Source organism: Pseudophryne corroboree, unplaced genomic scaffold (assembly GCF_028390025.1).
Source record: "Pseudophryne corroboree isolate aPseCor3 unplaced genomic scaffold, aPseCor3.hap2 scaffold_149, whole genome shotgun sequence".
NCBI lineage: Eukaryota > Metazoa > Chordata > Amphibia > Anura > Myobatrachidae > Pseudophryne > Pseudophryne corroboree.
Genome location: NW_026968120.1, coordinates 1,007,762 through 1,033,591, shown reverse-complemented (window position 1 = coordinate 1,033,591; position 25,830 = coordinate 1,007,762). Strand labels below are relative to the sequence as shown.

General features: G+C 43.0%; 14 non-coding genes and 1 pseudogene across 14 annotated transcripts; all 15 read left to right on the top strand.

The window, feature by feature from the left end:
- Positions 1-15,645: 15,645 nt before the first annotated feature.
- Positions 15,646-15,809, top strand: LOC134998822 (U1 spliceosomal RNA). The gene has a single exon (XR_010200990.1). It is a non-coding gene; the product is annotated as a U1 spliceosomal RNA (small nuclear RNA).
- Positions 15,810-15,961: 152 nt separating this feature from the next.
- On the top strand, positions 15,962-16,124 carry LOC134999147 (U1 spliceosomal RNA). Its single transcript, XR_010201309.1, has one exon. It is a non-coding gene; the product is annotated as a U1 spliceosomal RNA (small nuclear RNA).
- Positions 16,125-16,798: 674 nt separating this feature from the next.
- Positions 16,799-16,962, top strand: LOC134998924 (U1 spliceosomal RNA). Its single transcript, XR_010201087.1, has one exon. It is a non-coding gene; the product is annotated as a U1 spliceosomal RNA (small nuclear RNA).
- Positions 16,963-17,114: 152 nt separating this feature from the next.
- LOC134999176 (U1 spliceosomal RNA) lies at positions 17,115-17,277 on the top strand. The gene has a single exon (XR_010201337.1). It is a non-coding gene; the product is annotated as a U1 spliceosomal RNA (small nuclear RNA).
- Positions 17,278-17,951: 674 nt separating this feature from the next.
- On the top strand, positions 17,952-18,115 carry LOC134998820 (U1 spliceosomal RNA). The gene has a single exon (XR_010200988.1). It is a non-coding gene; the product is annotated as a U1 spliceosomal RNA (small nuclear RNA).
- Positions 18,116-18,267: 152 nt separating this feature from the next.
- LOC134999146 (U1 spliceosomal RNA) lies at positions 18,268-18,430 on the top strand. Its single transcript, XR_010201308.1, has one exon. It is a non-coding gene; the product is annotated as a U1 spliceosomal RNA (small nuclear RNA).
- A 674-nt stretch (positions 18,431-19,104) lies between these two features.
- Positions 19,105-19,268, top strand: LOC134998923 (U1 spliceosomal RNA). Its single transcript, XR_010201086.1, has one exon. It is a non-coding gene; the product is annotated as a U1 spliceosomal RNA (small nuclear RNA).
- A 152-nt stretch (positions 19,269-19,420) lies between these two features.
- On the top strand, positions 19,421-19,583 carry LOC134999175 (U1 spliceosomal RNA). Its single transcript, XR_010201336.1, has one exon. It is a non-coding gene; the product is annotated as a U1 spliceosomal RNA (small nuclear RNA).
- A 674-nt stretch (positions 19,584-20,257) lies between these two features.
- On the top strand, positions 20,258-20,421 carry LOC134998819 (U1 spliceosomal RNA). The gene has a single exon (XR_010200987.1). It is a non-coding gene; the product is annotated as a U1 spliceosomal RNA (small nuclear RNA).
- A 152-nt stretch (positions 20,422-20,573) lies between these two features.
- On the top strand, positions 20,574-20,709 carry LOC134998453 (U1 spliceosomal RNA; annotated as a pseudogene).
- An 835-nt stretch (positions 20,710-21,544) lies between these two features.
- LOC134998430 (U1 spliceosomal RNA) lies at positions 21,545-21,708 on the top strand. Its single transcript, XR_010200693.1, has one exon. It is a non-coding gene; the product is annotated as a U1 spliceosomal RNA (small nuclear RNA).
- A 670-nt stretch (positions 21,709-22,378) lies between these two features.
- Positions 22,379-22,542, top strand: LOC134999133 (U1 spliceosomal RNA). Its single transcript, XR_010201295.1, has one exon. It is a non-coding gene; the product is annotated as a U1 spliceosomal RNA (small nuclear RNA).
- A 152-nt stretch (positions 22,543-22,694) lies between these two features.
- On the top strand, positions 22,695-22,858 carry LOC134998559 (U1 spliceosomal RNA). The gene has a single exon (XR_010200762.1). It is a non-coding gene; the product is annotated as a U1 spliceosomal RNA (small nuclear RNA).
- Positions 22,859-25,282: 2,424 nt separating this feature from the next.
- Positions 25,283-25,446, top strand: LOC134998555 (U1 spliceosomal RNA). The gene has a single exon (XR_010200758.1). It is a non-coding gene; the product is annotated as a U1 spliceosomal RNA (small nuclear RNA).
- A 152-nt stretch (positions 25,447-25,598) lies between these two features.
- LOC134999145 (U1 spliceosomal RNA) lies at positions 25,599-25,761 on the top strand. The gene has a single exon (XR_010201307.1). It is a non-coding gene; the product is annotated as a U1 spliceosomal RNA (small nuclear RNA).
- Positions 25,762-25,830: the final 69 nt, after the last annotated feature.

The following is a 25,830-nucleotide window of genomic DNA, read 5'->3' as shown; positions in this document are numbered from 1 at the left end:
CGAAAGACACTAGAATGAAAATTTTAAAGCCTCCTGTTAGTGCTTCATATACACGTTATAGCGCTGAATTTTCTCATGCCTATCTCTTTGCAAAAGAGAGATATCGGCAAGGAAAAGCTGCATTGTACTTTTACATTTTTCTCCCAAACGAAAGACACTAGAATGAAAATTTTAAAGCCTCCTGTTAGTGCTTCATCTACACGTTATAGCCCTGAATTTTCCAATGCCTATCTCTTTGCAAAAGAGAGATATCGGCAAGGAAAAGCTGCATTGTACTTTTACATTTTTCTCCCAAACGAAAGACACTAGAATGAAAATTTTAAAGCCTCCTTTTAGTGCTTCATCTACACGTAATAGCCCTGAATTTTCCAATGCCTATCTCTTTGCAAAAGAGAGATATCGGCAAGGAAATGCTGTATTGTACCTTTGCATTTTTCTCCCAAACGAAAGACACTAGAATGAAAATTTTAAAGCCTCCTGTTAGTGCTTCATCTACACGTAATAGCCCTGAATTTTCCAATGCCTAGCTCTTTGCAAAAGAGAGATATTGGCAAGGAAAAGCTGTATTGTACCTTTGCATTTTTCTCCCAAACGAAGGACACTAGAATGAAAATTTTAAAGCCTCCTGTTAGTGCTTCATCTACACGTAATAGCCCTGAATTTTCCAATGCCTATCTCTTTGCAAAAGAGAGATATCGGCAAGGAAAAGCAGCATTGTACTTTTGCATTTTTCTCCCAAACGAAAGACACTAGAATGAAAATTTTAAAGCCTCCTATTAGTGCTTCATCTACACGTTATAGCCCTGAATTTTCCAATGCCTAGCTCTTTGCAAAAGAGAGATATCGGCAAGGAAAAGCTGTATTGTACCTTTGCATTTTTCTCCCAAACGAAAGACACTAGAATGAAAATGTTAAAGCCTCCTGTTAGTGCTTCATCTACACGTTATAGCCCTGAATTTTCCAATGCCTATCTCTTTGCAAAAGAGAGATATCGGCAAGGAAAAGCTGTATTGTACCTTTGCATGTTTCTCCCAAACGAAGGACACTAGAATGAAAATTTTAAAGCCTCCTATTAGTGCTTCATCTACACGTTATAGCCCTGAATTTTCCAATGCCTATCTCTTTGCAAAAGAGAGATATCGGCAAGGAAAAGCTGTATTGTACCTTTGCATTTTTCTCCCAAACGAAGGAAACTAGAATGAAAATTTTAAAGCCTTCTGTTAGTGCTTCATCTACACGTTATAGCCCTGAATTTTCAAATGCCTATCTCTTTGCAAAAGAGAGATATCGGCAAGGAAAAGCTGTATTGTACCTTTGCATTTTTCTCCCAAACGAAAGACACTAGAATGAAAATTTTAAAGCCTCCTGTTAGTGCTTCATCTACACGTTATAGCCCTGAATTTTCCAATGCCTATCTCTTTGCAAAAGAGAGATATCGGCAAGGAAAAACTGTATTGTACCTTTGCATTTTTCTCCCAAACGAAAGACACTAGAATGAAAATTTTAAAGCCTCCTGTTAGTGCTTCATCTACACGTTATAGCCCTGAATTTTCCAATGCCTATCTCTTTGCAAAAGAGAGATATCGGCAAGGAAAAGCTGCATTGTACTTTTACATTTTTCTCCCAAACGAAAGACACTAGAATGAAAATTTTAAAGCCTCCTTTTAGTGCTTCATCTACACGTTATAGCCCTGAATTTTCCAATGCCTAGCTCTTTGCAAAAGAGAGATATTGGCAAGGAAAAGCTGTATTGTACCTTTGCATTTTTCTCCCAAACGAAGGACACTAGAATGAAAATTTTAAAGCCTCCTGTTAGTGCTTCATCTACACGTTATAGCCCTGAATTTTCCAATGCCTATCTCTTTGCAAAAGAGAGATATCGGCAAGGAAAAACTGTATTGTACCTTTGCATTTTTCTCCCGAACGAAAGACACTAGAATGAAAATTTTAAAGCCTCCTGTTAGTGCTTCATCTACACGTTATAGCCCTGAATTTTCCAATGCCTATCTCTTTGCAAAAGAGAGATATTGGCAAGGAAAAGCTGTATTGTACCTTTGCATTTTTCTCCCAAACGAAAGACACTAGAATGAAAATTTTAAAGTCTACTGTTAGTGCTTCATCTACACGTTATAGCCCTGAATTTTCCAATGCCTATCTCTTTGCAAAAGAGAGATATCGGCAAGGAAAAGCTGTATTGTACCTTTGCATTTTTCTCCCAAACGAAAGACACTAGAATGAAAATTTTAAAGCCTCCTGTTAGTGCTTCATATACACGTTATAGCCCTGAATTTTCCAATGCCTATCTCTTTGCAAAAGAGAGATATCGGCAAGGAAAAGCTGTATTGTACCTTTGCATTTTTCTCCCAAACGAAAGAAACTAGAATGAAAATTTTAAAGCCTCCTGTTAGTGCTTCATCTACACGTTATAGCCCTGAATTTTCCAATGCCTAGCTCTTTGCAAAAGAGAGATATCGGCAAGGAAAAGCTGTATTGTACCTTTGCATTTTTCTCCCAAACGAAAGACACTAGAATGAAAATTTTAAAGCCTCCTGTTAGTGCTTCATCTACACGTTATAGCCCTGAATTTTCCAATGCCTATCTCTTTGCAAAAGAGAGATATCGGCAAGGAAAAGCTGTATTGTACCTTTGCATTTTTCTCCCAAACGAAGGACACTAGAATGAAAATTTTAAAACCTCCTATTAGTGCTTCATCTACACGTTATAGCCCTGAATTTTCCAATGCCTATCTCTTTGCAAAAGAGAGATATCGGCAAGGAAAAGCTGTATTGTACCTTTGCATTTTTCTCCCAAACGAAGTACACTAGAATGAAAATGTTAAAGCCTCCTGTTAGTGCTTCATCTACACGTTATAGCCCTGAATTTTCCAATGCCTATCTCTTTGCAAAAGAGAGATATCGGCAAGGAAAAGCTGTATTGTACCTTTGCATTTTTCTCCCAAACGAAAGACACTAGAATGAAAATTTTAAAGCCTCCTGTTAGTGCTTCATCTACACGTTATAGCCCTGCATTTTCCAATGCCTATCTCTTTGCAAAAGAGAGATATCGGCAAGGAAAAGCTGCATTGTACTTTTACATTTTTCTCCCAAACGAAAGAAAATAGAATGAAAATTTTAAAGCCTCCTTTTAGTGCTTCATCTACACGTAATAGCCCTGCATTTTCCAATGCCTATCTCTTTGCAAAAGAGAGATATCGGCAAGGAAAAGCTGCATTGTACCTTTGCATTTTTCTCCCAAACGAAGGAAACTAGAATGAAAATTTTAAAGCCTTCTGTTAGTGCTTCATCTACACGTTATAGCCCTGAATTTTCAAATGCCTATCTCTTTGCAAAAGAGAGATATCGGCAAGGAAAAGCTGTATTGTACCTTTGCATTTTTCTCCCAAACGAAAGACACTAGAATGAAAATTTTAAAGCCTCCTGTTAGTGCTTCATCTACACGTTATAGCCCTGAATTTTCCAATGCCTATCTCTTTGCAAAAGAGAGATATCGGCAAGGAAAAACTGTATTGTACCTTTGCATTTTTCTCCCAAACGAAAGACACTAGAATGAAAATTTTAAAGCCTCCTGTTAGTGCTTCATCTACACGTTATAGCCCTGAATTTTCCAATGCCTATCTCTTTGCAAAAGAGAGATATCGGCAAGGAAAAGCTGCATTGTACTTTTACATTTTTCTCCCAAACGAAAGACACTAGAATGAAAATTTTAAAGCCTCCTTTTAGTGCTTCATCTACACGTTATAGCCCTGAATTTTCCAATGCCTAGCTCTTTGCAAAAGAGAGATATTGGCAAGGAAAAGCTGTATTGTACCTTTGCATTTTTCTCCCAAACGAAGGACACTAGAATGAAAATTTTAAAGCCTCCTGTTAGTGCTTCATCTACACGTTATAGCCCTGAATTTTCCAATGCCTATCTCTTTGCAAAAGAGAGATATCGGCAAGGAAAAACTGTATTGTACCTTTGCATTTTTCTCCCGAACGAAAGACACTAGAATGAAAATTTTAAAGCCTCCTGTTAGTGCTTCATCTACACGTTATAGCCCTGAATTTTCCAATGCCTAGCTCTTTGCAAAAGAGAGATATTGGCAAGGAAAAGCTGTATTGTACCTTTGCATTTTTCTCCCAAACGAAAGACACTAGAATGAAAATTTTAAAGTCTACTGTTAGTGCTTCATCTACACGTTATAGCCCTGAATTTTCCAATGCCTATCTCTTTGCAAAAGAGAGATATCGGCAAGGAAAAGCTGTATTGTACCTTTGCATTTTTCTCCCAAACGAAAGACACTAGAATGAAAATTTTAAAGCCTCCTGTTAGTGCTTCATATACACGTTATAGCCCTGAATTTTCCAATGCCTATCTCTTTGCAAAAGAGAGATATCGGCAAGGAAAAGCTGTATTGTACCTTTGCATTTTTCTCCCAAACGAAAGACACTAGAATGAAAATTTTAAAGCCTCCTGTTAGTGCTTCATCTACACGTTATAGCCCTGAATTTTCCAATGCCTAGCTCTTTGCAAAAGAGAGATATCGGCAAGGAAAAGCTGTATTGTACCTTTGCATTTTTCTCCCAAACGAAAGACACTAGAATGAAAATTTTAAAGCCTCCTGTTAGTGCTTCATCTACACGTTATAGCCCTGAATTTTCCAATGCCTATCTCTTTGCAAAAGAGAGATATCGGCAAGGAAAAGCTGTATTGTACCTTTGCATTTTTCTCCCAAACGAAGGACACTAGAATGAAAATTTTAAAACCTCCTATTAGTGCTTCATCTACACGTTATAGCCCTGAATTTTCCAATGCCTATCTCTTTGCAAAAGAGAGATATCGGCAAGGAAAAGCTGTATTGTACCTTTGCATTTTTCTCCCAAACGAAGTACACTAGAATGAAAATGTTAAAGCCTCCTGTTAGTGCTTCATCTACACGTTATAGCCCTGAATTTTCCAATGCCTATCTCTTTGCAAAAGAGAGATATCGGCAAGGAAAAGCTGTATTGTACCTTTGCATTTTTCTCCCAAACGAAAGACACTAGAATGAAAATTTTAAAGCCTCCTGTTAGTGCTTCATCTACACGTTATAGCCCTGCATTTTCCAATGCCTATCTCTTTGCAAAAGAGAGATATCGGCAAGGAAAAGCTGCATTGTACTTTTGCATTTTTCTCCCAAACGAAAGACACTAGAATGAAAATTTTAAAGCCTCCTGTTAGTGCTTCATCTATACGTTATAGCCCTGAATTTTCCAATGCCTATCTCTTTGCAAAAGAGAGATATCGGCAAGGAAAAGCTGTATTGTACCTTTGCATTTTTCTCCCAAACGAAGGACACTAGAATGAAAAATTTAAAGCCTCCTGTTAGTGCTTCATCTACACGTTATAGCCCTGAATTTTCCAATGCCTATCTCTTTGCAAAAGAGAGATATCGGCAAGGAAAAGCTGTATTGTACCTTTGCATTTTTCTCCCAAACGAAAGACACTAGAATGAAAATTTTAAAGCCTACTGTTAGTGCTTCATCTACACGTTATAGCCCTGAATTTTCCAATGCCTAGCTCTTTGCAAAAGAGAGATATCGGCAAGGAAATGCTGTATTGTACCTTTGCATTTTTCTCCCAAACGAAAGACACTAGAATGAAAATGTTAAAGCCTACTGTTAGTGCTTCATCTACACGTTATAGCCCTTAATTTTCCAATGCCTATCTCTTTGCAAAAGAGAGATATCAGCAAGGAAAAGCTGTATTGTACCTTTGCATTTTTCTCCCAAACGAAGGACACTAGAATGAAAATTTTAAAGCCTACTGTTAGTGCTTCATCTACACGTTATAGCCCTGAATTTTCCAATGCCTAGCTCTTTGCAAAAGAGAGATATCGGCAAGGAAATGCTGTATTGTACCTTTGCATTTTTCTCCCAAACGAAAGACACTAGAATGAAAATTTTAAAGCCTCCTGTTAGTGCTTCATCTACACGTTATAGCCCTTAATTTTCCAATGCCTATCTCTTTGCAAAAGAGAGATATCAGCAAGGAAAAGCTGTATTGTACCTTTGCATTTTTCTCCCAAACGAAGGACACTAGAATGAAAATTTTAAAGCCTCCTATTAGTGCTTCATCTACACGTTATAGCCCTGAATTTTCCAATGCCTATCTCTTTGCAAAAGAGAGATATCGGCAAGGAAAAACTGTATTGTACCTTTGCATTTTTCTCCCAAACGAAAGACACTAAAATGAAAATTTTAAAGCCTCCTGTTAGTGCTTCATCTACACGTTATAGCCCTGAATTTTCCAATGCCTATCTCTTTGCAAAAGAGAGATATCGGCAAGGAAAAGCTGTATTGTACCTTTGCATTTTTCTCCCAAACGAAAGATACTAGAATGAAAATTTTAAATCCTACTGTTAGTGCTTCATCTGCACGTTATAGCCCTGAATTTTCCAATGCCTAGCTCTTTGCAAAAGAGAGATATCGGCAAGGAAAAGCTGTATTGTACCTTTGCATTTTTCTCCCAAACGAAAGACACTAGAATGAAAATTTTAAAGCCTACTGTTAGTGCTTCATCTACACGTTATAGCCCTGAATTTTCCAATGCCTAGCTCTTTGCAAAAGAGAGATATCGGCAAGGAAAAGCTGTATTGTACCTTTGCATTTTTCTCCCAAACGAAAGACACTAGAATGAAAATTTTAAAGCCTCCTGTTAGTGCTTCATCTACACGTTATAGCCCTGAATTTTCCAATGCCTATCTCTTTTCAAAAGAGAGATATCGGCAAGGAAAAGATGTATTGTACCTTTGCATTTTTCTCCCAAACGAAGGATACTAGAATGAAAATGTTAAAGCCTCCTATTAGTGCTTCATCTACACGTTATAGCCCTGAATTTTCCAATGCCTATCTCTTTGCAAAAGAGAGATATCGGCAAGGAAAAGTGTATTGTACTTTTGCATTTTTCTCCCAAACGAAAGACACTAGAATGATAATTTTAAAGCCTCCTGTTAGTGCTTCATCTACACGTTATAGCCCTGCATTTTCCAATGCCTATCTCTTTGCAAAAGAGAGATATCGGCAAGGAAAAGCTGCATTGTACTTTTGCATTTTTCTCCCAAACGAAAGACACTAGAATGAAAATTTTAAAGCCTCCTGTTAGTGCTTCATCTACACGTTATAGCCCTGAATTTTCCAATGCCTATCTCTTTGCAAAAGAGAGATATCGGCAAGGAAAAGCTGTATTGTGCCTTTGCATTTTTCTCCCAAACGAAAGACACTAGAATGAAAATGTTAAAGCCTACTGTTAGTGCTTCATCTACACGTTATAGCCCTGAATTTTCCAATGCCTAGCTCTTTGCAAAAGAGAGATATCGGCAAGGAAAAGCTGTATTGTACCTTTGCATTTTTCTCCCAAACGAAAGACACTAGAATGAAAATTTTAAAGCCTCCTGTTAGTGCTTCATCTACACGTTATAGCCCTGAATTTTCCAATGCCTATCTCTTTGCAAAAGAGAGATATCGGCAAGGAAAAGCTGTATTGTACCTTTGCATTTTTCTCCCAAACGAAGGACACTAGAATGAAAATGTTAAAGCCTCCTATTAGTGCTTCATCTACACGTTATAGCCCTGAATTTTCCAATGCCTATCTCTTTGCAAAAGAGAGATATCGGCAAGGAAAAACTGTATTGTACCTTTGCATTTTTCTCCCAAACGAAAGACACTAGAATGAAAATTTTAAAGCCTCCTGTTAGTGCTTCATCTACACGTTATAGCCCTGAATTTTCCAATGCCTATCTCTTTGCAAAAGAGAGATATCGGCAAGGAAAAGCTGTATTGTACCTTTGCATTTTTCTCCCAAACGAAAGACACTAGAATGAAAATTTTAAATCCTACTGTTAGTGCTTCATCTACACGTTATAGCCCTGAATTTTCCAATGCCTAGCTCTTTGCAAAAGAGAGATATCGACAAGGAAAAGCTGTATTGTACCTTTGCATTTTTCTCCCAAACGAAAGACACTAGAATGAAAATTTTAAAGCCTCCTGTTAGTGCTTCATCTACACGTTATAGCCCTGAATTTTCCAATGCCTATCTCTTTGCAAAAGAGAGATATCGGCAAGGAAAAGCTGTATTGTACCTTTGCATTTTTCTCCCAAACGAAGGACACTAGAATGAAAATTTTAAAGCCTCCTGTTAGTGCTTCATCTACACGTAATAGCCCTGAATTTTCCAATGCCTATCTCTTTGCAAAAGAGAGATATCGGCAAGGAAAAGCTGTATTGTACCTTTGCATTTTTCTCCCAAACGAAAGACACTAGAATGAAAATTTTAAAGCCTCCTGTTAGTGCTTCATCTACACGTTATAGCCCTGCATTTTCCAATGCCTATCTCTTTGCAAAAGAGAGATATCGGCAAGGAAAAGTTGCATTGTACTTTTGCATTTTTCTCCCAAACGAAAGACACTAGAATGAAGATTGTAAAGCCTCCTGTTAGTGCTTCATCTACACGTTATAGCCCTGCATTTTCCAATGCCTATCTCTTTGCAAAAGAGAGATATCGGCAAGGAAAAGCTGTATTGTACCTTTGCATTTTTCTCCCAAACGAAAGACACTAGAATGAAAATGTTAAAGCCTACTGTTAGTGCTTCATCTACACGTTATAGCCCTGAATTTTCCAATGCCTATCTCTTTGCAAAAGAGAGATATCGGCAAGGAAAAGCTGTATTGTACCTTTGCATTTTTCTCCCAAACGAAAGACACTAGAATGAAAATTTTAAAGCCTCCTGTTAGTGCTTCATCTACACGTTATAGCCCTGAATTTTCCAATGCCTAGCTCTTTGCAAAAGAGAGATATCGGCAAGGAAAAGCTGTATTGTACCTTTGCATTTTTCTCCCAAACGAAAGACACTAGAATGAAAATTTTAAAGCCTCCTGTTAGTGCTTCATCTACACGTTATAGCCCTGAATTTTCCAATGCCTATCTCTTTGCAAAAGAGAGATATCGGCACGGAAAAGCTGTATTGTACCTTTGCATTTTTCTCCCAAACGAAGGACACTAGAATGAAAATTTTAAAGCCTCCTATTAGTGCTTCATCTACACGTTATAGCCCTGAATTTTCCAATGCCTATCTCTTTGCAAAAGAGAGATATCGGCAAGGAAAAGCTGTATTGTACCTTTGCATTTTTCTCCCAAACGAAGTACACTAGAATGAAAATTTTAAAGCCTCCTGTTAGTGCTTCATCTACACGTTATAGCCCTGAATTTTCCAATGCCTATCTCTTTGCAAAAGAGAGATATCGGCAAGGAAATGCTGTATTGTACCTTTGCATTTTTCTCCCAAACGAAAGACACTAGAATGAAAATTTTAAAGCCTCCTGTTAGTGCTTCATCTACACGTTATAGCCCTGCATTTTCCAATGCCTATCTCTTTGCAAAAGAGAGATATCGGCAAGGAAAAGCTGCATTGTACTTTTGCATTTTTCTCCCAAACGAAAGACACTAGAATGAAAATTTTAAAGCCTCCTGTTAGTGCTTCATCTACACGTTATAGCCCTGAATTTTCCAATGCCTAGCTCTTTGCAAAAGAGAGATATTGGCAAGGAAAAGCTGTATTGTACCTTTGCATTTTTCTCCCAAACGAAAGACACTAGAATGAAAATTTTAAAGCCTCCTGTTAGTGCTTCATCTACACGATATAGCCCTGAATTTTCCAATGCCTATCTCTTTGCAAAAGAGAGATATCGGCAAGGAAAAGCTGTATTGTACCTTTGCATTTTTCTCCCAAACGAAGGACACTAGAATGAAAATTTTAAAGCCTCCTGTTAGTGCTTCATCTACACGTTATAGCCCTGAATTTTCCAATGCCTATTTCTTTGCAAAAGAGAGATATCGGCAAGGAAAAGCTGTATTGTACCTTTGCATTTTTCTCCCAAACGAAAGACACTAGAATGAAAATTTTAAAGCCTACTGTTAGTGCTTCATCTACACGTTATAGCCCTGAATTTTCCAATGCCTAGCTCTTTGCAAAAGAGAGATATCGGCAAGGAAAAGCTGTATTGTACCTTTGCATTTTTCTCCCAAACGAAAGACACTAGAATGAAAATTTTAAAGCCTCCTGTTAGTGCTTCATCTACACGTTATAGCCCTGAATTTTCCAATGCCTATCTCTTTGCAAAAGAGAGATATCGGCAAGGAAAAGCTGTATTGTACCTTTGCTTTTTTCTCCCAAACGAAAGACACTAGAATGAAAATTTTAAAGCCTCCTATTAGTGCTTCATCTACACGTTATAGCCCTGAATTTTCCAATGCCTATCTCTTTGCAAAAGAGAGATATCGGCAAGGAAAAGCTGCATTGTACTTTTGCATTTTTCTCCCAAACGAAAGACACTAGAATGAAAATTTTAAAGCCTCCTGTTAGTGCTTCATCTACACGTTATAGCCCTGAATTTTCCAATGCCTAGCTCTTTGCAAAAGAGAGATATTGGCAAGGAAAAGCTGTATTGTACCTTTGCATTTTTCTCCCAAACGAAAGACACTAGAATGAAAATTTAAAAGCCTCCTGTTAGTGCTTCATGTACGCGGTATAGCCCTGAATTTTCCAATGCCTAGCTCTTTGCAAAAGAGAGATATCGGCAAGGAAAAGCTGTATTGTACCTTTGCATTTTTCTCCCAAACGAAAGACACTAGAATGAAAATTTTAAAGCCTCCTGTTAGTGCTTCATCTACACGTTATAGCCCTGAATTTTCCAATGCCTATCTCTTTGCAAAAGAGAGATATCGGCAAGGAAATGCTGTATTGTACCTTTGCATTTTTCTCCCAAACGAAAGACACTAGAATGAAAATTTTAAAGCCTCCTGTTAGTGCTTCATCTACACGTTATAGCCCTGCATTTTCCAATGCCTATCTCTTTGCAAAAGAGAGATATCGGCAAGGAAAAGCTGCATTGTACTTTTGCATTTTTCTCCCAAACGAAAGACACTAGAATGAAAATTTTAAAGCCTCCTGTTAGTGCTTCATCTACACGTTATTGCCCTGAATTTTCCAATGCCTAGCTCTTTGCAAAAGAGAGATATTGGCAAGGAAAAGCTGTATTGTACCTTTGCATTTTTCTCCCAAACGAAAGACACTAGAATGAAAATTTTAAAGCCTCCTGTTAGTGCTTCATCTACACGTTATAGCCCTGAATTTTCCAATGCCTATCTCTTTGCAAAAGAGAGATATCGGCACGGAAAAGCTGTATTGTACCTTTGCATTTTTCTCCCAAACGAAGGACACTAGAATGAAAATTTTAAAGCCTCCTATTAGTGCTTCATCTACACGTTATAGCCCTGAATTTTCCAATGCCTATCTCTTTGCAAAAGAGAGATATCGGCAAGGAAAAGCTGTATTGTACCTTTGCATTTTTCTCCCAAACGAAGTACACTAGAATGAAAATTTTAAAGCCTCCTGTTAGTGCTTCATCTACACGTTATAGCCCTGAATTTTCCAATGCCTATCTCTTTGCAAAAGAGAGATATCGGCAAGGAAATGCTGTATTGTACCTTTGCATTTTTCTCCCAAACGAAAGACACTAGAATGAAAATTTTAAAGCCTCCTGTTAGTGCTTCATCTACACGTTATAGCCCTGCATTTTCCAATGCCTATCTCTTTGCAAAAGAGAGATATCGGCAAGGAAAAGCTGCATTGTACTTTTGCATTTTTCTCCCAAACGAAAGACACTAGAATGAAAATTTTAAAGCCTCCTGTTAGTGCTTCATCTACACGTTATAGCCCTGAATTTTCCAATGCCTAGCTCTTTGCAAAAGAGAGATATTGGCAAGGAAAAGCTGTATTGTACCTTTGCATTTTTCTCCCAAACGAAAGACACTAGAATGAAAATTTTAAAGCCTCCTGTTAGTGCTTCATCTACACGATATAGCCCTGAATTTTCCAATGCCTATCTCTTTGCAAAAGAGAGATATCGGCAAGGAAAAGCTGTATTGTACCTTTGCATTTTTCTCCCAAACGAAGGACACTAGAATGAAAATTTTAAAGCCTCCTGTTAGTGCTTCATCTACACGTTATAGCCCTGAATTTTCCAATGCCTATTTCTTTGCAAAAGAGAGATATCGGCAAGGAAAAGCTGTATTGTACCTTTGCATTTTTCTCCCAAACGAAAGACACTAGAATGAAAATTTTAAAGCCTACTGTTAGTGCTTCATCTACACGTTATAGCCCTGAATTTTCCAATGCCTAGCTCTTTGCAAAAGAGAGATATCGGCAAGGAAAAGCTGTATTGTACCTTTGCATTTTTCTCCCAAACGAAAGACACTAGAATGAAAATTTTAAAGCCTCCTGTTAGTGCTTCATCTACACGTTATAGCCCTGAATTTTCCAATGCCTAGCTCTTTGCAAAAGAGAGATATCGGCAAGGAAAAGCTGTATTGTACCTTTGCTTTTTTCTCCCAAACGAAAGACACTAGAATGAAAATTTTATAGCCTCCTATTAGTGCTTCATCTACACGTTATAGCCCTGAATTTTCCAATGCCTATCTCTTTGCAAAAGAGAGATATCGGCAAGGAAAAGCTGCATTGTACTTTTGCATTTTTCTCCCAAACGAAAGACACTAGAATGAAAATTTTAAAGCCTCCTGTTAGTGCTTCATCTACACGTTATAGCCCTGAATTTTCCAATGCCTAGCTCTTTGCAAAAGAGAGATATTGGCAAGGAAAAGCTGTATTGTACCTTTGCATTTTTCTCCCAAACGAAAGACACTAGAATGAAAATTTAAAAGCCTCCTGTTAGTGCTTCATGTACGCGGTATAGCCCTGAATTTTCCAATGCCTAGCTCTTTGCAAAAGAGAGATATCGGCAAGGAAAAGCTGTATTGTACCTTTGCATTTTTCTCCCAAACGAAAGACACTAGAATGAAAATTTTAAAGCCTCCTGTTAGTGCTTCATCTACACGTTATAGCCCTGAATTTTCCAATGCCTATCTCTTTGCAAAAGAGAGATATCGGCAAGGAAATGCTGTATTGTACCTTTGCATTTTTCTCCCAAACGAAAGACACTAGAATGAAAATTTTAAAGCCTCCTGTTAGTGCTTCATCTACACGTTATAGCCCTGCATTTTCCAATGCCTATCTCTTTGCAAAAGAGAGATATCGGCAAGGAAAAGCTGCATTGTACTTTTGCATTTTTCTCCCAAACGAAAGACACTAGAATGAAAATTTTAAAGCCTCCTGTTAGTGCTTCATCTACACGTTATTGCCCTGAATTTTCCAATGCCTAGCTCTTTGCAAAAGAGAGATATTGGCAAGGAAAAGCTGTATTGTACCTTTGCATTTTTCTCCCAAACGAAAGACACTAGAATGAAAATTTTAAAGCCTCCTGTTAGTGCTTCATCTACACGTTATAGCCCTGAATTTTCCAATGCCTATCTCTTTGCAAAAGAGAGATATCGGCAAGGAAAAACTGTATTGTACCTTTGCATTTTTCTCCCAAACGAAAGACACTAGAATGAAAATTTTAAAGCCTCCTGTTAGTGCTTCATCTACACGTTATAGCCCTGAATTTTCCAATGCCTATCTCTTTGCAAAAGAGAGATATCGGCAAGGAAAAGCTGTATTGTACCTTTGCATTTTTCTCCCAAACGAAGGACACTAGAATGAAAATTTTAAAGCCTCCTATTAGTGCTTCATCTACACGTTATAGCCCTGAATTTTCCAATGCCTATCTCTTTGCAAAAGAGAGATATCGGCAAGGAAAAGCTGTATTGTACCTTTGCATTTTTCTCCCAAACGAAGTACACTAGAATGAAAATGTTAAAGCCTCCTGTTAGTGCTTCATCTACACGTTATAGCCCTGAATTTTCCAATGCCTATCTCTTTGCAAAAGAGAGATATCGGCAAGGAAAAGCTGTATTGTACCTTTGCATTTTTCTCCCAAACGAAAGACACTAGAATGAAAATTTTAAAGCCTCCTGTTAGTGCTTCATCTACACGTTATAGCCCTGAATTTTCCAATGCCTATCTCTTTGCAAAAGAGAGATATCGGCAAGGAAATGCTGTATTGTACCTTTGCATTTTTCTCCCAAACGAAAGACACTAGAATGAAAATTTTAAAGCCTCCTGTTAGTGCTTCATCTACACGTTATAGCCCTGCATTTTCCAATGCCTATCTCTTTGCAAAAGAGAGATATCGGCAAGGAAAAGCTGCATTGTACTTTTGCATTTTTCTCCCAAACGAAAGACACTAGAATGAAAATTTTAAAGCCTCCTGTTAGTGCTTCATCTACACGTTATAGCCCTGAATTTTCCAATGCCTAGCTCTTTGCAAAAGAGAGATATTGGCAAGGAAAAGCTGTATTGTACCTTTGCATTTCTCTCCCAAACGAAATACACTAGAATGAAAATTTTAAAGCCTACTGTTAGTGCTTCATCTACACGTTATAGCCCTGAATTTTCCAATGCCTAGCTCTTTGCAAAAGAGAGATATCGGCAAGGAAAAGCTGTATTGTACCTTTGCATTTTTCTTCCAAACGAAAGACACTAGAATGAAAATTTTAAAGCCTCCTGTTAGTGCTTCATCTACACGTTATAGCCCTGAATTTTCCAATGCCTATCTCTTTGCAAAAGAGAGATATCGGCAAGGAAAAGCTGTATTGTACCTTTGCTTTTTTCTCCCAAACGAAAGACACTAGAATGAAAATTTTAAAGCCTCCTATTAGTGCTTCATCTACACGTTATAGCCCTGAATTTTCCAATGCCTATCTCTTTGCAAAAGAGAGATATCGGCAAGGAAAAGCTGCATTGTACTTTTGCATTTTTCTCCCAAACGAAAGACACTAGAATGAAAATTTTAAAGCCTCCTGTTAGTGCTTCATCTACACGTTATAGCCCTGAATTTTCCAATGCCTAGCTCTTTGCAAAAGAGAGATATTGGCAAGGAAAAGCTGTATTGTACCTTTGCATTTTTCTCCCAAACGAAAGACACTAGAATGAAAATTTAAAAGCCTCCTGTTAGTGCTTCATCTACACGGTATAGCCCTGAATTTTCCAATGCCTAGCTCTTTGCAAAAGAGAGATATCGGCAAGGAAAAGCTGTATTGTACCTTTGCATTTTTCTCCCAAACGAAAGACACTAGAATGCAAACTACAGGTAGTGCTGCAGGGCCCACACCCTTTTACTTGCCTTACAGAGCAGCTCTGGAGCTGTTACAGTGCCCAGCTGCTGCAAGAAATCAGCTTGAATGCTTCAGGGGATGGGGCATGGCCAACATGAGCCCCACACCAAAGGAGGGGGGAGGTGTTTAATGCGAACTAGGGGTCATCCAAGCACTGCAAAAGGCCGCCATGCCCTGCATGCCCCTTTTCTCTTTTCATATGCAGATGAGGGTTCCAGTCAACTTTGGCCCACTGCTTGGATAACATCACCGTATGCAAATCCGTCTGCTGCAGACCTTCCCCCAGGAGTGCTTGTACTAGTTGTTGCATATGGTTTGATATTTGATGGTGCTTCAGTATTAGGCAGCCTTCCGCCCTCCCATGTTCATCTGAAAAGATGTGGTCTCCCTGCAGTTGTTGTCCCCAGATGAGAGTTCACTTGTGCTGCCTCAGTTGAATCTCCTTTACTTGACAGAGATGTGCCTGAGCAGCTGCCCTCACCAGCCCTATCCCAAATCATACTTATTTTGCATAGGAGATACCATGGTCATGAAGATTGTTCTCCAAGGGTGAGGTTCATTCATTGCATTCTGGGTATGCTGACCCCTGTGATTTTCCCAAATGTGGGAAACTCGACTGCATTATTTGTGGTAGTGGGGGACTGTGTTTGTGCTTTCCTCTGGTCAGCTCTGGTAAAAGTCAGATTTCTTTGTCTCAGATCTTCCTCTAGCCTTGTTCTTCTTTCGAGAGTTCCCTTGTGCTGCCTCAGTTGGATCTCTTTCACTTGACAGGGGGGTGCCCGAACAGCGACCCTCCCCAGCTCTAGCCCAACTCCTACTTACCTGCCAGGTGAGATACTATGATCATGAAGGTGCTTCTCCCAGGGCAAGGCTCACCCATTGCACTCTGGGTGTGCTGCCCCTGCGATTTCCCCAAATGTGGGAAACTTGACTGCATAATTTGTGTTTCCCCTGGTCGGCTCTCGTATAATTCAGATCTCTTTGTCTCAGGTCTCTCTCCAGCCTAGTTTGCTGTCTGTTTCCACTTCTCTTTTCTTCAACCGCTCCCTTCTATACCCTTGTGCACTATCCTGACTTCTCCTCCCGTCTGCTTACTTTGTGCCTTCCAATGCACAATGCAAACTACAGGTAGTGCTGCAGGGCCCACACCCTTTTACTTGCCTTACAGAGCAGCTCTGGAGCTGTTACAGTGCCCAGCTGCTGCAAGAAATCAGCTTGAATGCTTCAGGGGATGGGGCATGGCCAACATGAGCCCCACACCAAAGGAGGGTGGAGGTGTTTAATGCGAACTAGGGGTCATCCAAGCACCGCAAAAGGCCGCCATGCCCTGCACGCCCCTTTTCTCTTTTCATATGCAGATGAGGGTTGAAGCCAACTTTGACCCACTGCTTGGATGACATCACCGTATGCAAATCCGTCTTCTGCAGAACTTCCCCCAGGAATGCTTGCACTAGTTGTTGCATTTGGTTTGTTGTTTGGGGGTGCTTCAGTATTAGGCAGCCTTCTGCCCTCCCATGTTCATCTGAAAATATGTGTTCTCCCTGCAGTTGTTGTCCCCAGATGAGAGTTCCCTTGTGCTGCCTCAGTTGAATCTCCTTTACTTGACAGAGATGTGCATGAGCAGCGGCCCTCCCCAGCCCTATTCCAAATCATACTTATTTTGCATAGGATATACCATGGTCATGAAGATTGTTCTCCCAGGGTGAGGTTCATTCATTGCATTTTGGGTATGCTGACCCCTGTGATTTCCCCAAATGTGGGAAACTTGACTGCATTATTTGTGGTAGTGGGGGACTGTGTTTGTGCTTTCCTCTGGTCAGCTCTGGTAAAAGTCAGATTTCTTTGTCTCAGATTTTCCTCTAGCCTTGTTCTTCTTTCGAGAGTTCCATTGTGCTGCCTCAGTTGGATCTCCTTCACTTGACAGGGGGGTACCCGAGCAGCGACCCTCCCCAGCTCTAGCCCAACTCCTACTTACCTGCCAGGTGAGATACTATGATCATGAAGGTGCTTCTCCCAGGGCAAGGCTCACCCATTGCACTCTGGGTGTGCTGCCCCTGCGATTTCCCCAAATGTGGGAAACTTGACTGCATAATTTGTGTTTCCCCTGGTCGGCTCTCGTATAATTCAGATCTATTTGTCTCAGGTCTCTCTCCAGCCTAGTTTGCTGTCTGTTTCCACTTCTCTTTTCTTCAGCCGCTCCCTTCTATACCCTTGTGCACTATCCTGACTTCTCCTCCCGTCTGCTTACTTTGTGCCTTCCAATGCACAATGCAAACTACAGGTAGTGCTGCAGGGCCCACACCCTTTTACTTGCCTTACAGAGCAGCTCTGGAGCTGTTACAGTGCCCAGCTGCTGCAAGAAATCAGCTTGAATGCTTCAGGGGATGGGGCATGGCCAACATGAGCCCCACACCAAAGGAGGGGGGAGGTGTTTAATGCGAACTAGGGGTCATCCAAGCACTGCAAAAGGCCGCCATGCCCTGCATGCCCCTTTTCTCTTTTCATATGCAGATGAGGGTTCCAGTCAACTTTGGCCCACTGCTTGGATAACATCACCGTATGCAAATCCGTCTGCTGCAGACCTTCCCCCAGGAGTGCTTGTACTAGTTGTTGCATATGGTTTGATATTTGATGGTGCTTCAGTATTAGGCAGCCTTCCGCCCTCCCATGTTCATCTGAAAAGATGTGGTCTCCCTGCAGTTGTTGTCCCCAGATGAGAGTTCACTTGTGCTGCCTCAGTTGAATCTCCTTTACTTGACAGAGATGTGCCTGAGCAGCTGCCCTCACCAGCCCTATCCCAAATCATACTTATTTTGCATAGGAGATACCATGGTCATGAAGATTGTTCTCCAAGGGTGAGGTTCATTCATTGCATTCTGGGTATGCTGACCCCTGTGATTTTCCCAAATGTGGGAAACTCGACTGCATTATTTGTGGTAGTGGGGGACTGTGTTTGTGCTTTCCTCTGGTCAGCTCTGGTAAAAGTCAGATTTCTTTGTCTCAGATCTTCCTCTAGCCTTGTTCTTCTTTCGAGAGTTCCCTTGTGCTGCCTCAGTTGGATCTCTTTCACTTGACAGGGGGGTGCCCGAACAGCGACCCTCCCCAGCTCTAGCCCAACTCCTACTTACCTGCCAGGTGAGATACTATGATCATGAAGGTGCTTCTCCCAGGGCAAGGCTCACCCATTGCACTCTGGGTGTGCTGCCCCTGCGATTTCCCCAAATGTGGGAAACTTGACTGCATAATTTGTGTTTCCCCTGGTCGGCTCTCGTATAATTCAGATCTCTTTGTCTCAGGTCTCTCTCCAGCCTAGTTTGCTGTCTGTTTCCACTTCTCTTTTCTTCAACCGCTCCCTTCTATACCCTTGTGCACTATCCTGACTTCTCCTCCCGTCTGCTTACTTTGTGCCTTCCAATGCACAATGCAAACTACAGGTAGTGCTGCAGGGCCCACACCCTTTTACTTGCCTTACAGAGCAGCTCTGGAGCTGTTACAGTGCCCAGCTGCTGCAAGAAATCAGCTTGAATGCTTCAGGGGATGGGGCATGGCCAACATGAGCCCCACACCAAAGGAGGGTGGAGGTGTTTAATGCGAACTAGGGGTCATCCAAGCACCGCAAAAGGCCGCCATGCCCTGCACGCCCCTTTTCTCTTTTCATATGCAGATGAGGGTTGAAGCCAACTTTGACCCACTGCTTGGATGACATCACCGTATGCAAATCCGTCTTCTGCAGAACTTCCCCCAGGAATGCTTGCACTAGTTGTTGCATTTGGTTTGTTGTTTGGGGGTGCTTCAGTATTAGGCAGCCTTCTGCCCTCCCATGTTCATCTGAAAATATGTGTTCTCCCTGCAGTTGTTGTCCCCAGATGAGAGTTCCCTTGTGCTGCCTCAGTTGAATCTCCTTTACTTGACAGAGATGTGCATGAGCAGCGGCCCTCCCCAGCCCTATTCCAAATCATACTTATTTTGCATAGGATATACCATGGTCATGAAGATTGTTCTCCCAGGGTGAGGTTCATTCATTGCATTTTGGGTATGCTGACCCCTGTGATTTCCCCAAATGTGGGAAACTTGACTGCATTATTTGTGGTAGTGGGGGACTGTGTTTGTGCTTTCCTCTGGTCAGCTCTGGTAAAAGTCAGATTTCTTTGTCTCAGATTTTCCTCTAGCCTTGTTCTTCTTTCGAGAGTTCCATTGTGCTGCCTCAGTTGGATCTCCTTCACTTGACAGGGGGGTACCCGAGCAGCGACCCTCCCCAGCTCTAGCCCAACTCCTACTTACCTGCCAGGTGAGATACTATGATCATGAAGGTGCTTCTCCCAGGGCAAGGCTCACCCATTGCACTCTGGGTGTGCTGCCCCTGCGATTTCCCCAAATGTGGGAAACTTGACTGCATAATTTGTGTTTCCCCTGGTCGGCTCTCGTATAATTCAGATCTATTTGTCTCAGGTCTCTCTCCAGCCTAGTTTGCTGTCTGTTTCCACTTCTCTTTTCTTCAGCCGCTCCCTTCTATACCCTTGTGCACTATCCTGACTTCTCCTCCCGTCTGCTTACTTTGTGCCTTCCAATGCACAATGCAAACTACAGGTAGTGCTGCAGGGCCCACACCCTTTTACTTGCCTTACAGAGCAGCTCTGGAGCTGTTACAGTGCCCAGCTGCTGCAAGAAATCAGCTTGAATGCTTCAGGGGATGGGGCATGGCCAACATGAGCCCCACACCAAAGGAGGGGGGAGGTGTTTAATGCGAACTAGGGGTCATCCAAGCACTGCAAAAGGCCGCCATGCCCTGCATGCCCCTTTTCTCTTTTCATATGCAGATGAGGGTTCCAGTCAACTTTGGCCCACTGCTTGGATAACATCACCGTATGCAAATCCGTCTGCTGCAGACCTTCCCCCAGGAGTGCTTGTACTAGTTGTTGCATATGGTTTGATATTTGATGGTGCTTCAGTATTAGGCAGCCTTCCGCCCTCCCATGTTCATCTGAAAAGATGTGGTCTCCCTGCAGTTGTTGTCCCCAGATGAGAGTTCACTTGTGCTGCCTCAGTTGAATCTCCTTTACTTGACAGAGATGTGCCTGAGCAGCTGCCCTCACCAGCCCTATCCCAAATCATACTTATTTTGCATAGGAGATACCATGGTCATGAAGATTGTTCTCCAAGGGTGAGGTTCATTCATTGCATTCTGGGTATGCTGACCCCTGTGATTTTCCCAAATGTGGGAAACTCGACTGCATTATTTGTGGTAGTGGGGGACTGTGTTTGTGCTTTCCTCTGGTCAGCTCTGGTAAAAGTCAGATTTCTTTGTCTCAGATCTTCCTCTAGCCTTGTTCTTCTTTCGAGAGTTCCCTGGTGCTGCCTCAGTTGGATCTCCTTCACTTCACAGGGGGGAACCCGAGCAGCGACCCTCCCCAGCTCTAGCCCAACTCCTACTTACCTGCCAGGTGAGATACTATGATCATGAAGGTGCTTCTCCCAGGGCAAGGCTCAACCATTGCACTCTGGGTGTGCTGCTCCTGCGATTTCCCCAAATGTGGGAAACTTGACTGCATAATTTGTGTTTCCCCTCGTCGGCTCTCGTATAATTCAGATCTCTTTGTCTCAGGTCTCTCTCCAGCCTAGTTTGCTGTCTGTTTCCACTTCTCTTTTCTTCAGCCGCTCCCTTCTATACCCTTGTGCACTATCCTGACTTCTCCTCCCGTCTGCTTACTTTGTGCCTTCCAATGCACAATGCAAACTACAGGTAGTGCTGCAGGGCCCACACCCTTTTACTTGCCTTACAGAGCAGCTCTGGAGCTGTTACAGTGCCCAGCTGCTGCAAGAAATCAGCTTGAATGCTTCAGGGGCTGGGGCATAGCCAACATGAGCCCCACACCAAAGGAGGGTGGAGGTGTTTAATGCAAACTAGGGGTCAGCCAAGCGCCGCAAAAGGCCACCATGCCCTGCACGCCCCTTTTCTCTTTTCATATGCAGACGAGGGTTGAAGCCAACTTTGACCCACTGCTTGGATGACATCACCATATGCAAATCCATCTGCGGCAGGCCTTCCCCCAGGAATGCTTGCACTAGTTGTTGCATTTGGTTTGTTGTTTGGGGGTGCTTCAGTATTAGGCAGCCTTCTGCCCTCCCATGTTCATCTTCAGGGGATGGGGCATGGCCAACATGAGCCCCACACCAAAGGAGGGTGGAGGTGTTTAATGCGAACTAGGGGTCATCCAAGCACCGCAAAAGGCCGCCATGCCCTGCACGCCCCTTTTCTCTTTTCATATGCAGATGAGGGTTGAAGCCAACTTTGACCCACTGCTTGGATGACATCACCGTATGCAAATCCGTCTTCTGCAGAACTTCACTTGACAGGGGGGTGCCCGAGCAGCGACCCTCCCCATCTCTAGCCCAACTCCTACTTACCTGCCAGGTGAGATACTATGATCAGGAAGGTGCTTCTCCCAGGGCAAGGCTCACCCATTGCACTCTGGGTGTGCTGCTCCTACGATTTCCCCAAATGTGGGACACTTGACTGCATAATTTGTGTTTCCTCTAGTCGGCTACTCGTATAATTCAGATCTCTTTGTCTCAGGTCTCTCTCCAGCCTAGTTTGCTGTCTGTTTCCACTTCTCTTTTCTTGAGCCGCTGCCTTCTATGCCCTTGTGCACTCTCCTGACTTCTCCTGTCTGCTTACTTTGTGCCTTCCAACGCACAATGCAAACTACAGGTAGTGCTGCAGGGCCCACACCCTTTTACTTGCCTTTCAGAGCAGCTCTGGAGCTGTTACAGTGCCCAGCTGCTGCAAGAAATCAGCTTGAATGCTTCAGGGGCTGGGGCATAGCCAACATGAGCCCCACACCGACGGAGGGTGGAGGTGTTTAATGCGAACTAAGGGTCATCCAAGCGCCGCAAAAGGCCGCCATGCCCTGCATACCCCTTTTCTCTTTTCATATGCAGATGAGGGTTCCAGCCAACTTTGGCCCACTGCTTGGATGACATCACCGTATGCAAATCCGTCTTCTGCAGACCTTCCCCCAGGAATGCTTGTACTAGTTGTTGCATTTGGTTTGTTGTTTGGGGTGCTTCAGTATTAGGCAGCCTTCAGCTCTCCCATGTTCATCTGAAAATATGTGTTCTCCCTGCAGTTGTTGTCCCCAGATGAGAGTTCCCTTGTGCTGCCTCAGTTGAATCTCCTTTACTTGAAAGAGATGTGCCTGAGCAGCGGCCCTCCCCAGCCCTATCCCAAATCATACTTATTTTGCATAGGAGATACCATGGTCATGAAGATTGTTCTCCCAGGGTGAGGTTCATTCATTGCATTCTGGGTATGCTGACCCCTGTGATTTCCCCAAATGTGGGAAACTCGACTGCATTATTTGTGGTAGTGGGGGACTGTGTTTGTGCTTTCCTCTGGTCAGCTCTGGTAAAAGTCAGATTTCTTTGTCTCAGATCTTCCTCTAGCCTTGTTCTTTTTTTGAGAGTTTCCTTGTGCTGCCTCAGTTGGATCTCCTTCACTTGACAGGGGGGTGCCCGAGCAGCGACCCTCCCCAGCTCAAGCCCAACTCCTACTTACCTGCCAAGTGAGATACTATGATCAGGAAGGTGCTTCTACCAGGGCAAGGCTCACCCATTGCACTCTGGGTGTGCTGCTCCTACGATTTCCCCAAATGTGGGACACTTGACTGCATAATTTGTGTTTCCTCTGGTCGGCTACTCGTATAATTCAGATCTCTTTGTCTCAGGTCTCTCTCCAGCCTAGTTTGCTGTCTGTTTCCACTTCTCTTTTCTTGAGCCCCTGCCTTCTATGCCCTTGTGCACTCTCCTGACTTCTCCTGTCTGCTTACTTTGTGCCTTCCAACGCACAATGCAAACTACAGGTAGTGCTGCAGGGCCAACACCCTTTTACTTGCCTTACAGAGCAGCTCTGGAGCTGTTACAGTGCCCAGCTGCTGCAAGAAATCAGCTTGAATGCTTCAGGGGCTGGGGCATAGCCAACATGAGCAGCAAGATGCAGCACTGGACTATTAGTAATGTACTGTTGTATGCTGAGCACCACAATGCAGCACAAGACAATGAGCAGTGATACTGAGCACTGATGAGGATACTACTGAGAACTGACACTGAGCAGGAGAGACACACTACTAGTATTACTGAGCAGCAATAAGTAACCACTGATACTGGGCACTGATATTGAGATTTCCACTGAGAGAACATAGCCACGTCCTCTCCGCTCTCTCTTCAATGCACGAGTAAAAATGGCGGCAACGCGCAGCTCTTTATATGGAATCCGAATCTCGCGAGAATCCGACAGCGGGATGATGACATTTTCCCTTGTTCAGGTTTTCCGAGTCAGGCGGGAACAACCGAGCCTGCCACGGACCAGTGTAAACCACGTGGAGTTCGTCGGGAATTCGGTTCTCGGAGAACCGAACCCGCTCCTCTATATATACTATATTACTATGTTACTGTAGTATACAGAACACCACAATGCAATGAGCAGTGATAGTGAGCACTGATGAGGATACTAGAACTGACACTGAGCAGCAAGATGCAGCACTGGACTATTAGTAATGTACTGTAGTATGCTGAGCACCACAATGCAGCACAAGACAATGAGCAGTGATACTGAGCACTGATGAGGATACTACTGAGAACATACACTGAGCAGGAGAGACACACTACTAGTATTACTGAGCAGCAATAAGTAACCACTGATACTGAGCACTGATATTGAGATTTCCACTGAGAGAACATAGCCACGTCCTCTCCGCTCTCTCTTCAATGCACGAGTAAAAATGGCAGCAACGCGCAGCTCTTTATATGGAATCCGAATCTCGCAAGAATCCGACAGCGGGATGATGACATTTTCCCTTGTTCAGGTTTTCCGAGTCAGGCGGGAACAACCGAGCCTGCCTCGGACCAGTGTAAACCACGTGGAGTTCGTGGGGAATTCGGTTCTCGGAGAACCGAACCCGCTCCTCTCTACCTTATACCCATCAATTTTTTTATTTTCAATCTAAGCCCCTGCAGTTTTCTGTAAGCATCTGCTTCGCTATGATGATCAACAAGTCACAAGGGCAAACACTCAGGGCTTGAGGCGTAGATCTTAGGACCAGCTGCTACAAGCATGGCAGAGGTGTCACTATCACTGGTGACACCCAGAAAGGTGGCGAGGGAAATTGTAATGCAGTGCGCGCAGATAAACAGCGCAATGGTAAAAAGGAGGCATGGTTTCATAGGTAGGGGCGTGGCCTGGTGGCCTGAATCTACATTTTGTTGCTCCGGGTGTCCCGGGGGTTGGGGGCTGCACCCGGGGACTAGTGTGTGAGCTGTGCTGGCTCCTGCACAGTGACAGGGCATGGCCACCCAGCATGACGCCTCCCTTCTTGACCATGCTGTAATTGCAGTCGCACTGCAGTTCAGCGTGATCATAAAAAATGGTGTAGGCTCCTGCTGGTGCAGGCTGTAGAGAAAAGCTGCTGTGACCACGCCCCCTGTGTCTCCTCCGTTGCAGACCCCATTTTGAAGCCTTGCCCCCGGACTAAGAGAAAAGTATGCCCTTGCGCACTATCCTGACTTCTCCTCCCGTCTGCTTAATTTGTGCCTTCCAACGCACAATGCGAACAACAGGTGGTGCTGCAGGGCCCACACCCTTTTACTTGCCTTACAGAACAGCTCTGGAGCTGTTACAGTGCCCAGCTGCTGCAAGAAATCAGCTTGAATGCTTCAGGGGATGGGGCATGGCCAACATGAGCCCCACACCAAAGGAGGGTGGAGGTGTTTAATGCGAACTAGGGGTCATCCAAGCACTGCAAAAGGCCGCCATGCCCTGCATGCCCCTTTTCTCTTTTCATATGCAGATGAGGGTTCCAGTCAACTTTGGCCCACTGCTTGGATAACATCACCGTATGCAAATCCGTCTGCTGCAGACCTTCCCCAAGGAGTGCTTGTACTAGTTGTTGCATATGGTTTGATATTTGATGGTGCTTCAGTATTAGGCAGCCTTCCGCCCTCCCATGTTCATCTGAAAAGATGTGGTCTCCCTGCAGTTGTTGTCCCCAGATGAGAGTTCCCTTGTGCTGCCTCAGTTGAATCTCCTTTACTTGACAGAGATGTGCCTGAGCAGCGGCCCTCACCAGCCCTATCCCAAATCATACTTATTTTGCATAGGAGATACCATGGTCATGAAGATTGTTCTCCCAGGGTGAGGTTCATTCATTGCATTCTGGGTATGCTGACCCCTGTGATTTTCCCAAATGTGGGAAACTCGACTGCATTATTTGTGGTAGTGGGGGACTGTGTTTGTGCTTTCCTCTGGTCAGCTCTGGTAAAAGTCAGATTTCTTTGTCTCAGATCTTCCTCTAGCCTTGTTCTTCTTTCGAGAGTTCCCTTGTGCTGCCTCAGTTAGATCTCTTTCACTTGACAGGGGGGTGCCCGAACAGCGACCCTCCCCAGCTCTAGCCCAACTCCTACTTACCTGCCAGGTGAGATACTATGATCATGAAGGTGCTTCTCCCAGGGCAAGGCTCACCCATTGCACTCTGGGTGTGCTGCCCCTGCGATTTCCCCAAATGTGGGAAACTTGACTGCATAATTTGTGTTTCCCCTGGTCGGCTCTCGTATAATTCAGATCTCTTTGTCTCAGGTCTCTCTCCAGCCTAGTTTGCTGTCTGTTTCCACTTCTCTTTTCTTCAACCGCTC